Here is a 14,871-nt window from a genome sequence, read left to right on the forward strand (position 1 = left end):
TTATCAACACTTTCTTTAGCCTCCAACTCCTGCCGCTCATAATACTGAGCCATAGTTAACAAAGACGCAGGGGTCACCATGGCCCAGGAACTTTCACTCGATTTCAATCGCTTTGCAATCTCCGGTAGGAGATTAGCCACATACTTATCCACGAACAAATTCCGACCCGTATCATCTGTTAAAGATTGACCACTGTAGTCATGGAACGCCTCCTCGAAGCGTGTAAAGAAATCTGAAACCGTTTCATCAGGCTTTTGTTTGCACGAGGCTAACATGGTCCAATCAATCTTTTTAGAAGGAACAAGCATTTTAAGTTTAGTCAGGATAGCCGCCGGAAGGTCCAGAATCAGCTCACATGGCTTACATGCAGGTTCCCTATCTAAATCTGCTTGGTTTATTTCTTTCCATGTCCCCCCCAGTATTGCTTCATCATTATTTTTACGAATTTGTCTCCACATATCAGGCGGAAGAATTAACCCGAAGGACAGATCTATATCAACAAGAGTCATTGCACAAGACGAAATGGCCCCTTCCACCCCTTCATAAAATGCCGCCGGATTTTTCCGAAGGTCAGGTAAAGAATTTTTCAATGCCATAACATCTGCTCTATTCCAAGGAGTATACACCCAGTTATATATAAAATATCCCTTCGCATCCTTAGACGATTTATCTTCATCTGTACCTTGCCCTTTAGGAGGGACATACAAAGGTGCGGCTTCACGCATAGGCATAACATGCAATGCAGAACTCTTATCTGAACCCCGGAGAGAACACTCCTTAGACTGCCCGTTAGACTCCAGCTCGGACTCCTTTTTCTTTTTCCGCTCCTCCCGCAATCTGGTCGTTTCATCTCGCAGCTGGATCAGTTGCTTGAAAAGGCCATCAACATCTGCAAGATCAAATACACCTTTATCCAAATTCTCACGATGAACTGACACAGCCTTAGGTTCTAACGTATCTGAAAAGTGACGATATGCAGTAACAACTTCCTCTGCCATATTAGCCAGAAAATACAGTAATTCTTTGTCCGACCATGTACCCCTTTCCTTAACAACCTCAGCCTGAGAGACAAAATTTGTATTCACTTTACGAGCCCAACTACGTAAATGTGCGGACCTCTCCGCAGTAAACCTGAGACCAGATACACCCTTCTTTTCCGGCTTATCCTGTCCTTCATCATCCGATTCTGCAGCTGGAGCCGTTGGCGAAACGTACGGAGGCGGTGACCGATCTAGCAATGAAAAATCATCAATTTCATTATTAAGGACAGGATAAAGCGGTCGGCGAATAGGAAATTGACCAGTCGTTTGCAATTTACGTTCCCGTTCCTCCCTCTCTCTTTTCTCCTGAGCCTCTTTCTCCTCAAGCTGTAAAGCCTTATCTCGAGCAGCCTTGCGCTGCTCTTTGTCCGCCAAGGCAACTTCACGCTTCATTCGTTCGCGCACCGCTTTCTCCCACATTCGCACGCAATCAAACATATTTTGTCTAGACCTGCGTTGAAACAAACATTGTTCCACAAACTGTACTTTACGTAAATCGAACGACCCATGTAGAGGCCATTGCAATTCAGGATCAGTTTTGGTGTATTTATGCCATAATTTGCTGTACATTATAGGGGGAAGGCCAAATTTAATATACATCTCCCGGTTTGGTGTTCCTTCTGGGGGAGCCCGCTGTGCTTCTGCTAACCTAATTGTGGTACCATTTCCAAGACAGCACATCCCTCGGAGTGTGCTTAAAACAGGCATGTTCAAAAAGTATCACGAAAGCGTGACACCATATAAAATGGCACTTACAGTACTTCACACAAATGTGCCGCTCAGAGGAAAAAAACAAAGTTAGAGAAATATCTCTACATGCCTGCCTATGTGAAGTGCACTACACATATAGATTCAAAGTTCACAAATTCACAAACGTTAGCTAACTCAAATCAAATCATAGGTCATAGGACTCCGGCAAGCGTCCGAAGACTACCTTACCGATCACAAATCATAGAACTTCAGTAAGCGTCCGAAGACTACCTTACCGAGCACAAATCATAGAACTTCAGTAAGCGTCTGAAGACTACCTTACCGAACACAAATCTTACCCAAAATCTCAAATGTCCAGATTCCAACTGCCAAGGTCTTGTGATCAAATCAGCCAAACGGCACTTTCCCAGCAACGCAGACGATCGAAAACTCAGTCGGAGACTGGCGCCACCTGGAAGGTCAGATCAGAAGGAAAGGAAGAAACACCGTGGGTGCCAAGACTCGGGTCACTCAGTGGCAGCGCGCGTCCATGGCGAGTTTCCAAGCCTTCGTCACGACCTCTCCTTCGGGCATCCGAGTCGCCGATGAGTCCCTTCGTGGTCGCCAATTTGAAGTAATCAGGGTTCCCAAGGCCTACATGCTCCGTAGATAACCCACTTACACTCAAGAACTATTGGCACGGAAACTGTAAAAGTCAAAGAACAAGTTTATTAAGACCCCATGGGGTGGTGATACACTCATACAGCACCCTTCGGTAATGCAAGAGGTATCACACCGAACATCGGTGTGACCCCGTCTTTTATACAGTTTTGAGGTAATAAAGATAGGCGGCACAAAGTTACAAGACATTATGTACATATATGGTCATGTTTTGGAACACGGCCAGCTCATTGGAGGAGGTACAACTCCGCTGGTCAGTTTGGCGGCACATTCCTGAGGGGTGACTGGTCAGTGGGGACTGCGCATGTACGAGCTTGACCAGTACTAAAAATAGCCTGTTGCTGGGCAAACTGAAATGGTCAGTGGTACGGACAACGGACTAAAGGGCACGCTAGCCACGAGGCCGCTTATGGTCTAAGATGGCCGCCGTAACATTCAAAATGGCGTTTTCATGTATAGCCAAGTTAAGGAGGAAAACGTGTAGTTTCAGCTAATCGCTAACGCGGCCATGCCAATTACAACAGACAACCCTTTGAGCGTTTAGCTGAAGCTACCTCATAGTGAACATAATCAGGATGTTCGTCCTCGATGTCTATTAACATTATTTGTGTCACTTCTTTATGAAGCATCATTTTGTCATGGGCAAGAGCTCGTCTTGATGGTACACAAGCTGATAGGCACATAGAACATAAAGCTGGGCCACATTGGATACATAAGCACACAAAGAACAGTACCCCTACAATTATACATAGAATCGTTAACAGTTTCCAGCCCCAAGCAGCAAGTATTGACCAGAACCACCCTGAAAGTGTCCAAGTTCCATTGTCCGGGTGTATCTCAGCTGCTATTTTATGCAGCTTTGATATGGCATCATAAACAGATGGTGAATTGTCAGGTATGTACACACAGCAGCTACTTCCGATAATTCTGCATGCCCCCCCACGGTCAGCTAGAACTACATCCAACACCATCCTATTTTGGAGCGTAACGATCCTAGAAATCTGGAGTTCCTCAGTAATATTCCCCAGTGCAATGACAGTATCATTTGCTACAGCCTCAACAACACGTGTCAATCGTCTTATTTTCCGACTGTTCAACGCGGCCCCCACAAAGGAAAACAGTCCCAAATTGAAGTCCACATACTGTTGCAAGGCAGTATCAGTCTGATCTATGTCATCCAGAACAACAGTCCGCTTGACTCTATTCAGGACAAAATCGTGATACAAGACGTAGTCATTATGATACATTGGTGGGGCAATGAATACAGGAGGTAGCACAAACGATACATAACACGTGCCTAACCATCCCAATGGAAGCTGATGATAACCCTTCGTTCCACAAATGAAATACGTGTTTCGAGATGCTACAAACGAGATGCCATTCGGGCTATCAAAAGTAAGTGTGGCGTTGCATTCACTTTTCCCTACCGGAATCGAACCTTTATTTCTTATACACAAATCGGCTTTAGTAGCAATAACATTAATGACATGTGAGCTGGATACATTGATATTTCGTTGATTGCTGTACACACGCGGGGCAGATATATTATCGGGCCGGTACTCCTCCCATTCAAATCGAGTACCCTCAGCCCGTGGAAACCCATCCTTGTCATGGAAACATATTTTATTCAAACGAAAAAGCACCCCCCCTTTCATTGGCCATCTCAGAGTAAAGAGGAGGGTGTACCAGGCATTGCAGGATCCATTATGCGAGAACGGGAGTGGAATGAGTGGGGTGCCCCCTTTCTTCTGGTGCCCCGGCAACATCCCACACACCCAGCAATTGGAAGTATTGGTCATATTATGCGTGTGATGGAGAATCTGGATAAAGCTACTGTTCAGATAAGTTTGCCGATGCCGTTCTTCATGGTAGGGTAAGGTAAAGTGAAAATGTTCAGATGGAGCGGGGTAGTCGGCAGCAAATGTTCACGTGCAGGTACCACAAGTTCAACTACCCAGGCTATTACAGCTATCACCACAATAGTCAAGACAAAGAGAATGGCACCTAATATTCGTTTGTCTCGTGATGCAGATGACGCCATAGTTCAGAAAAGTTCTTACACAGTCTCAAATAGTTCAAATTGTTCACAAAGTCTCAAATACACATGTGTGTATACCTAAAAAAAGAAAAATACGGTGCTGAGCTCCGAGGTAGCCGTTGTTTTCTTCTCCGGGCCAAGACGGGTGTCGCTACGCTGGGCAGAACTGATCCCCCCCCCTTGGAATTCCCGGTCTCCGTTTCACAAACCTGGAGCGGTAACCAACCAGTCATGAAAAAAAAAAAAAAAATCTTCTTATCGTGGCCGCAAATTGTAGCGCTCTCGTCCAGCAACAGCGTGGTCCGGGAAGGCTCCCTCAACTTCGGCCGACGTCACAGCTGGGCTCTTTTCTTTCTCCAGAATCTCTGAAGACACGACGGCAGTGTGTTGAGTGCACCCACTGCTTCCTGTTGGTCACTCGTACAGCGGTCCGGGTCGCCAGGAGGACCTGCTCGGGGCCCTTCCACCTCGGCTCCAAACTGCTCGCCCTCTCAAACGAACGAATCATAACATGATCGCCGGGGCGAAGATCATGTCCCTCTGCAGTAGAGTTGTCGGGGAGTGCTTCTCGAACCTGTTGATGAATAGAAAGCAAATCATTTGTTAATCGTGCCAAATAGTCGTTCATCATTATACAAGGCACATCATGTATTAATCGCGGCTTGGGCACCCCCCAGATATTCATAGGGCGACCAAACACCAACTCATATGGTGTGAGGCCAGTTCGTGAATGGGGTACTGATCTAAGAGAGAGAAGTGCTAGCGGCAAAGCATCAGGCCACTTCAATGACGTGGAAGCCACAATCTTGGCCAATTTGAGTTTTAACGTAGCATTGTACCGCTCAAACAGACTTGCCGACTGAGGGTGGAACACAGCGTGGAACTTCTGCTGAATCCCTAACCCCTTCAGTACATACTCCACAATCTTCCCAACAAAATGAGGCCCATTATCGCTCCACAAAAATTTGCAAACTCCAAAGCGAGGAAAGAGTTCCTTAAGCAACACCTTAGCCGTTGTTAGGGCTGTATTGTCTTTCGTGGGGAAGGCCTCAACCCATTTGCTAAAGGCACATACCACCACTAGGACATACTTCAGGTTGTTGCAGCGCTCGAGTTGGATATAATCCATTTGGAGTACCTCAAATGGTGCAGAGGGTGGAACGAACCCTCCTTTCGGAGTATGGGTCCCCTTTCCAGGATTGTGTTGTAAACATACCAGGCAGGTCTGCACTACTCTCTTGGCAGTATTAGCAATCTCGGGATGTTCCCAGACTCGTGTTAACAGTCGAGTGATTGCAAGAGCTCCGACATGCGCCAATCCATGTGTCATCTGGACCATCGCCTGCAAGTAAGCTGCAGGCAATTTCCATTTCTCCATGTCCTTACTTCTCCAACAGCCCTCATCATCTAGTACCCCATCTGCTGCCCATGCCGCAAGTTCTGATTCAGTAGCTGACTTCTGAATATCCAAGATTTCTGCTCTAGCATCGCTCCATCGCTCAGCCTGTGATTGTGTCACATACATGGGGGAGTCAGTCCGAGACATAGCCGTTTGTTTCGCTATGCTGTCTGCGAAGGCATTTCCTTGGCCCACTTTATCGGTAATCTTTTTATAGGCGCTGCATTTTATTATCGCTACTTTCTTTGGGCAAAGCAACGCGTTTAGGAGATCACGCACTAGTTCTCCATGCATAATGTGTTCTCCATGAGACGTCAAAAACCCACGCTCTCTCCAGAGTAGCCCAAAGTCATGTGCTACTCCGAAGGCGTACCGGCTGTCTGTGTATATGTTCACACATAGGCCAGCACTCAATTCGCAGGCTCTTGTTAAAGCTATCAGCTCTGCTGCCTGAGCCGATTTCTGTGGTATTCGTGCTGTTTCTACCACTGTCTTAAGTGTCGTGATCGCATAGGCTGTTGAAGTCGTACCATCTGGCAGCCTCAAACACGATCCATCAACCCACAGTTCCCCATCCACATCTGCAAGTGGCATATCCTGTAAGTCAACACGACCCTTTGTCTGTTCCTCGGTCAGGAAAACACAGTCGTGATGTTTTTCTTCCTGACCCTCCTCGACCGGATAGGGCAATAAAGTGGCAGGGTTCAGGGTAGCGCATCTTTTCAGTGTGATATGTGGCGCCAAAAGTGTAAGCTCATATCCTGCTATCCGTGCACTCGTAAGGTATTGGGTCTTTGTTTGATTTAACAGAGCATCTACTGCGTGGGGAACTAACACCAACAGTTTGTGTGATAACACTATTCCCTCACTCTGCCGTATGGCTACTGCTGTTGCTGCCACTGCTCGGAAACACCCAGGCAACCCTCGTGCTACAGGATCAAGAATGGCAGAGAAATACGCACATGGTCTCTGCTTGTCCCCGTGTACTTGCACTAACACTGACAACGCGCACCCATCGTTCTCGTGCACGTACAATGTAAAAAGTTTTGTGTAGTCTGGTGTACCTAACACGGGTGCAGAACAAAGGGCCTGTCTCAACTGTTCAAAAGCATTCTGACATTCATCTGTCCATTCAAGGGGCATTGATGTAGCTTTGGACAGTAACGCTAGCAAGGGTTTTATAATGTGCGAAAATCCCATGATCCACTGTCTACAAAAGGACGTTAACTCTATGAAGGCACGTACATCTCTCTGTGTGCGGGGGACTGGTGAGTCTAAAATTGCTTGAATTCGATCAGATGTTAATGCACGCCCCTCCTTAGACAAAAGATGACCGAGGTAGGTCACCTTGGGTCTACAGTATTGGAGCTTTTTCTTCGAAACCTTATGATTGTTCTGTGCCAGAAAAGAAAGCAACGCAATTGTACTTTCTTCACATTGTGCATAAAAATCTGCAGCAAGCAGAAGGTCATCCACGTACTGGATGAGGACAACGCCAGTCTGTAACTCAAAGGAATCAAGCTGTCTTTTCAAAGCCTGGCTGTAGATACTCGGGCTCTCAGTGTAACCTTGGGGAACACGACAAAATCTATACGATTTATTATTTAACGTGAAGCCAAACAAATATCTGCTATCAGGATGGACAGGGATGGAAAAGAACGCGTTTTTCAAATCAATTACACTAAAGGTCGTGGCCGTTGGTGGCACCAATGTAAGCAAGGTCGTAATGTCGGACACCACCGGGTATTGGGGAATGACAATTTTGTTGATCTCTCTCAAGTCAATAATAAACCGATAGACTTTGTCGTCAGTATCTCTCTTAAGGATCGGAAGAAAAGGGCTGTTACAAACATTATAAGGAACCTCCTCCACCACTCCTGCAGAGATCAAATCCTGAACAATATGTGTCAATGCAACTTCACCTTCTCTCGAAATCTTATACTGTGGTACTCGTGGTAGAGGGGCCCCCTCCTTAACAGTAATGTGAATAGGTGGAATACGCATCTCTCCCACATCCGTATCTGAGGTCGCCCATAACGTGTGCGGTAGAGAGGCCAAAGCTGGAATGTCTAATATAGTACAAAACCTATCTGGGTCAGGATAATTGTCATTCAGGATAACCCGCACTCCCTCAGGAGCGCACTGTATCGTTGCTCGAAAATATTTAAGCAAGTCAATGCCCAGGATATTATCTGGTGTATGGGGCGATAACAAAAATTGACCAAAACTGAAAAATTTGTCAAGACATAGTGCAAGGGGTTTTGACAATGGGCTAGGGGAGGGTGTGCCATCAAACCCTACACATGTTATCATTTCGCCAGACAGGGGAGCCCTCAGAACCAAGTTTTTCGACAAAGCGCTACGAGTAGCCCCTGTGTCGACTAGAAATTGATCAGTATAACCCAGAATACCCGCTGTTACATATGGACCCTTCTGATCTACCGGCACTTCAATTGATTCCTTACCCCATCCTACGCAGTCCTATGCATGCACATAATCCTGGTGCTCCACATTTTCACCCTCCGATATTTGATATTGATTCCGTCTATCAAACATATTTCGCTCATCCTGGCCACGGCCCCTGTCCTCGACCCTTCCACGATCACCTCCGCCACCTCTCGCTCCCGTATAACTGCCTCTCGACCTACCGCCTCCTCGACCACGCAGGCTACGCTGCTCACGGAGTACCGGACAATCATCAGCCCAATGCCCAAACTCTTTACAATAGGCACATTGATCCTCCGCTATATCCGTACGACCATACGACGTATTTCCTCCACCTCGTCTACCTCTATCATTCCCTCTACCCTGTGTTCCCCGAACCTGCGCCAACATCACCTTCATTTTCAATTCTTTCGCCTTCTTATCAACACTTTCTTTAGCCTCCAACTCCTGCCGCTCATAATACTGAGCCATAGTTAACAAAGACGCAGGGGTCGCCATGGCCCAGGAACTTACACTCGATTTCAATCGCTTTGCAATCTCCGGTAGGAGATTAGCCACATACTTATCCACAAACAAATGCCGACCCGTATCATCTGTTAAAGATTGACCACTGTAGTCATGGAACGCCTCCTCGAAGCGTGTAAAGAAATCTGAAACCGTTTCATCAGGCTTTTGTTTGCACGAGGCTAACATGGTCCAATCAATCTTTTTAGAAGGAACAAGCGTTTTAAGTTTAGTCAGGATAGCCGCCGGAAGGTCCAGAATCAGCTCACATGGCTTACATGCAGGTTCCCTATCTAAATCTGCTTGGTTTATTTCTTTCCATGTCCCCCCCAGTATTGCTTCATCATTATTTTTACGAATTTGTCTCCACATATCAGGCGGAAGAATTAACCCGAAGGACAGATCTATATCAACAAGAGTCATTGCACAAGACGAAATGGCCCCTTCCACCCCTTCATAAAATGCCGCCGGATTTTTCCGAAGGTCAGGTAAAGAATTTTTCAATGCCATAACATCTGCTCTATTCCAAGGAGTATACACCCAGTTATATTTAAAATATCCCTTCGCATCCTTAGACGATTTATCTTCATCTGTACCTTGCCCTTTAGGAGGGACATACAAAGGTGCGGCTTCACGCATAGGCATAACATGCAATGCAGAACTCTTATCTGAACCCCGGAGAGAACACTCCTTAGACTGCCCGTTAGACTCCAGCTCGGACTCCTTTTTCTTTTTCCGCTCCTCCCGCAATCTGGTCGTTTCATCTCGCAGCTGGATCAGTTGCTTGAAAAGGTCATCAACATCTGCAAGATCAAATACACCTTCATCCAAATTCTCACGATGAACTGACACAGCCTTAGGTTCTTCTAACGTATCTGAAAAGTGATGATATGCAGTAACAACTTCCTCTGCCAAATTAGCCAGAAAATACAGTAATTCTTTGTCCGACCATGTACCCCTTTCCTTAACAACCTCAGCCTGAGAGACAAAATTTGTATTCACTTTACGAGCCCAACTACGTAAATGTGCGGACCTCTCCGCAGTAAACCTGAGACCAGATACACCCTTCTTTTCCGGCTTATCCAGTCCTTCATCATCCGATTCTGCAGCTGGAGCCGTTGGCGAAACGTACGGAGGCGGTGACCGATCTAGCAATGAAAAATCATCAATTTCATTATTAAGGACAGGATAAAGCGGTCGGCGAATAGGAAATTGACCAGTCGTTTGCAATTTACGTTCCCGTTCCTCCCTCTCTCTTTTCTCCTGAGCCTCTTTCTCCTCAAGCTGTAAAGCCTTATCTCGAGCAGCCTTGCGCTGCTCTTTGTCCGCCAAGGCAACTTCACGCTTCATTCGTTCGCGCACCGCTTTCTCCCACATTCGCACGCAATCAAACATATTTTGTCTAGACCTGCGTTGAAACAAACATTGTTCCACAAACTGTACTTTACGTAAATCGAACGACCCATGTAGAGGCCATTGCAATTCAGGATCAGTTTTGGTGTATTTATGCCATAATTTGCTGTACATTATAGGGGGAAGGCCAAATTTAATATACATCTCCCGGTTTGGTGTTCCTTCTGGGGGAGCCCGCTGTGCTTCTGCTAACCTAATTGTGGTACCATTTCCAAGACAGCACATCCCTCGGAGTGTGCTTAAAACAGGCATGTTCAAAAAGTATCACGAAAGCGTGACACCATATAAAATGGCACTTACAGTACTTCACACAAATGTGCCGCTCAGAGGAAAAAAACAAAGTTAGAGAAATATCTCTACATGCCTGCCTACGTGAAGTGCACTACACATATAGATTCAAAGTTCACAAATTCACAAACGTTAGCTAACTCAAATCAAATCATAGGTCATAGGACTCCGGCAAGCGTCCGAAGACTACCTTACCGATCACAAATCATAGAACTTCAGTAAGCGTCCGAAGACTACCTTACCGAGCACAAATCATAGAACTTCAGTAAGCGTCTGAAGACTACCTTACCGAACACAAATCTTACCCAAAATCTCAAATGTCCAGATTCCAACTGCCAAGGTCTTGTGATCAAATCAGCCAAACGGCACTTTCCCAGCAACGCAGACGATCGAAATCTCAGTCGGAGACCGGCGCCACCTGGAAGGTCAGATCAGAAGGAAAGGAAGAAACACCGTGGGTGCCAAGACTCGGGTCACTCAGTGGCAGCGCGCGTCCATGGCGAGTTTCCAAGCCTTCGTCACGACCTCTCCTTCGGGCATCCGAGTCGCCGATGAGTCCCTTCGTGGTCGCCAATTTGAAGTAATCAGGGTTCCCAAGGCCTACATGCTCCGTAGATAACCCACTTACACTCAAGAACTATTGGCACGGAAACTGTAAAAGTCAAAGAACAAGTTTATTAAGACCCCATGGGGTGGTGATACACTCATACAGCACCCTTCGGTAATGCAAGAGGTATCACACCGAACATCGGTGTGACCCCGTCTTTTATACAGTTTTGAGGTAATAAAGATAGGCGGCACAAAGTTACAAGACATTATGTACATATATGGTCATGTTTTGGAACACAGCCAGCTCATTGGAGGAGGTACAACTCCGCTGGTCAGTTTGGCGGCACATTCCTGAGGGGTGACTGGTCAGTGGGGACTGCGCATGTACAAGCTTGACCAGTACTAAAAATAGCCTGTTGCTGGGCAAACTGAAGTGGTCAGTGGTACGGACAACGGACTAAAGGGCACGCTAGCCACGAGGCCGCTTATGGTCTAAGATGGCCGCCGTAACATTCAAAATGGCATTTTCATGTATAGCCAAGTTAAGGAGGAAAACGTGTAGTTTCAGCTAATCGCTAACGCGGCCATGCCAATTACGACATTTCCCCAAAGTTTAATATCGACTAACAAATAGTCGATTCTGGATTTGCATGCCCCTCTCTTAAAAGTAAACCCGGCTCTCCTACCGGAGTCAGTCCTGCCATTGCAAGCTCGTAACCCATGATCTATGATCAGAGAATTTACTTGTTGAACTTCCCTAGTACACTTTTTTATTGATGGAATTTCCAGTTTCGGGATTCCTCTTGCTTCATCCACTTCTTCGATAAGTTCCTGGATATAATCAACAGTCTCAAAAGTAATATTTAAATCAAGAGCAATTATTAGCCGTGCCTCCCTTTTGCTGAGTCAAGATGGTTCCCCAAAAGTGTAAATGTTTCGGAGGGTCTGTGTGGACTACTCAGATTGTTGTATGCATTCAGGATCTTTAGAGTGGCGCTCCCCGTGGGGACAGATATTTCCAGCTCAAGTATGTCTTCACATCCAAGGTTGAGACTTTTAATTTTCCCTATCAGGGAGTTTTTCACCCATATCAATAGGCCGCCTTACAGGTTGGCCCATTGGTCCCTTTTTTGCCTCAACACTAAAGGAAGTAAAATCCATTTTATACACTTTCTCTACTGCCCAGGTCTCCTGTAATAAATAAATGTGGTATTTATCAATAAAACTTCACCAGTCAGGATCATTAAGCTTTGAATTGATACCAGCCACATTCCAAGACAGAATTGTTAAATCACTAGCATTTGCAATATTTATCTGGGGGTCGCTGTTGTTAAGTTGTTTTCTCCCATCTTCGGGATACATATTAGGTTGGGCGAACAGGAGGGTTCGAGATGTTTAGTCTTTCTCCTTTTTTTCAGGACCATAATATTTTCTAAATGGGCAGGTGCCTGTTCTGGAGTACCCTGGCTGTGCGTTAACTCCGGGTCCAATATAGGGAGTGATGGAGATTTGTTAAATAGTTCACTAGCAGTGATAGCCTCAGTTGTGTTATTAGTACCTGCTTCCACTAGGATGTTATCAGTTACACGACCACCTTCTACCTATAACCTTCTTTCCGCTGTTTGTATCTCCTTTTCTATCGCCTTCGTTGCCCTTAGTAGGTATCCATCAATTATGTTGGCATTCATGCTCGTCCCGGACATCATCAGCATTTTCATTTTTTGGAAGTGGCAAAAGTTGCATGAATACATGTTCATTTACAGTTTGCCCTATCTTTACCCGCACATTTTCTGACAACGTATTAATGAGTAGTTTATTTTAAATGCGTCCTACTTGGATATCCTTCCCAGCGTCAGGTAGGCTAGGAACTTCCACTGGTTTAACTGTTGAAACTGGTAGCACCAGTTTCAACTAAAAATGACACAGAATGGCCATTAACTACTCCTTCTACAAATGATCTATTCTGGTATCCCTTTAAAACTGTGCTAAGCATGTAGTCTTCCTCCCCTCTCAGGCACAGTCAATGCACCTGACTCGGTTCTTGCAGAACTCCAAGAGCAGCTGCAGACTGTGTAAACAAATCACTAAGCACTGAGTATCTCACTTGAGGTTGAACAGAATTTTGCTGAAACTGAACATTCTGTGCAAAATCTACTGCACTATTCTGCATCCAAGTTGAAAGAAACAAAGTCAAAGGCATAGGGGTATATTCACAACGACCGCAAGAGTAGCGTAATGTAACTTTCAACATCGCAGCCTATCAGGGTAAAATAACCCTGTGTCAACGTGGAATTCACAATGCGACGGTAGCGTTCAATAGACACAAGATAACGCGCAAATGTCTGTGTGAAAATCAACGTCACACCGCAAAAATGCGATACGCGAATGCTAAAAAACATGCGATGAGGCAAACCCTGGTACAAAAAGTAGCAAAAAGCAGCCACAGGCCTGCAAATCTCACACATCTGGCGGGACAATGCACCATAAAATCCACAGAAAAAATACACCATAACCAAGCCAAAGCACGTAGCAACATGGATGCACCCTGACCCAGCAAAGAGGCCAACTACAAGCCCATAACCCCCACAGACTACCAGCAAGGAACAACAGGGTCAGGGAAGGCCAAGGAGAAGAGGGAGAGGAAGACAGGGTGAAGACCGCAGGAAAACAAGACCAGCGTTACAGAGGTGACAGAACACTACCAGCAACTGACCCACTAGCAGATCACCTGGATTTTAGTCAGAGTGCCAAGGAGGCCAATATGTGCCGGCATGACGTGACTACCTAAACCAGGCACCAACCTGCTGCCAACAGAAGGCATAAACGGCAACAGGAGGTGGCAGTCCAGTGCCACCAGAGGAGCTAGAGTAAACCTTGGCCACAGTCATCAGTGTGGAGTTGGTGCAAGGAGTAGGGAGTATGGACACAGCTCTAGAGGACCTGTCACAACCTCAACAGGGAGTGCAACGAACAGGGACCGGGGGGACAGGGGATTTGGGCACAAAGGCATACATGCACAACAAGGTGTAGCACACTGCACACCCACAATCACCCAGGATCATGTCCCAGATCCACTTGGTACACTGCAGCACACACACATAGCAGGAACAGCACACCCACATTGACGACAAGGTGGAACAACGTGCATAGCCGACACTGCACAACAGAGGACACAACTGGATCCGCATATGCACAGAAACATGCTTACTACATCTGACAGAGCCTGAAACTGTGAATTAGATATGTACGCGTACAACCTCACATCGGTCATGTAGTTCAAATGTACACTGTCCCGCAGAAGAATCCAGCACCCCCAAACAGTCACAATGTACATTGCCATACAGTCTGCATGCAAACCAGCACAATGCGCCAACATACATGTCAGCACAAAGTCAACATGCACCTCCCCTTCACATCGCAGACGGCCACACAACACCTTCCGCAGGGCACAGAATACAACACATCAGTGATGCTGGATCAGACCACCACACCATCGACATCGACACCCTACAACAGCCTATTGATATCTCACGCAACCCCCCCACCAGGACCCGGCCAGCCAAGCTACTCAGGAGGTGGCCCAACAAGTGTGGGTGGGGGCCAAACCCATGGAATATGAACCAGGACACATAAGTAGGTGTCTATCACCCTTCAGGGCCCGCCCACAACCCACTAAGGAGACCCACACTGCCATAGAGACACATGCAGATGCTCATTCACAGGAGAGAACCATGCTCATGAGTGCTGCTCAAATAGCAGTCACACACTCATGTTGGCTATGCGTACGATGGACCTGGCTACTCCCCTTACGAATTGAGTGGGTG

Source organism: Lissotriton vulgaris, chromosome 6 (assembly GCF_964263255.1).
Source record: "Lissotriton vulgaris chromosome 6, aLisVul1.2, whole genome shotgun sequence".
NCBI classification, from domain to species: Eukaryota; Metazoa; Chordata; class Amphibia; order Caudata; family Salamandridae; genus Lissotriton; species Lissotriton vulgaris.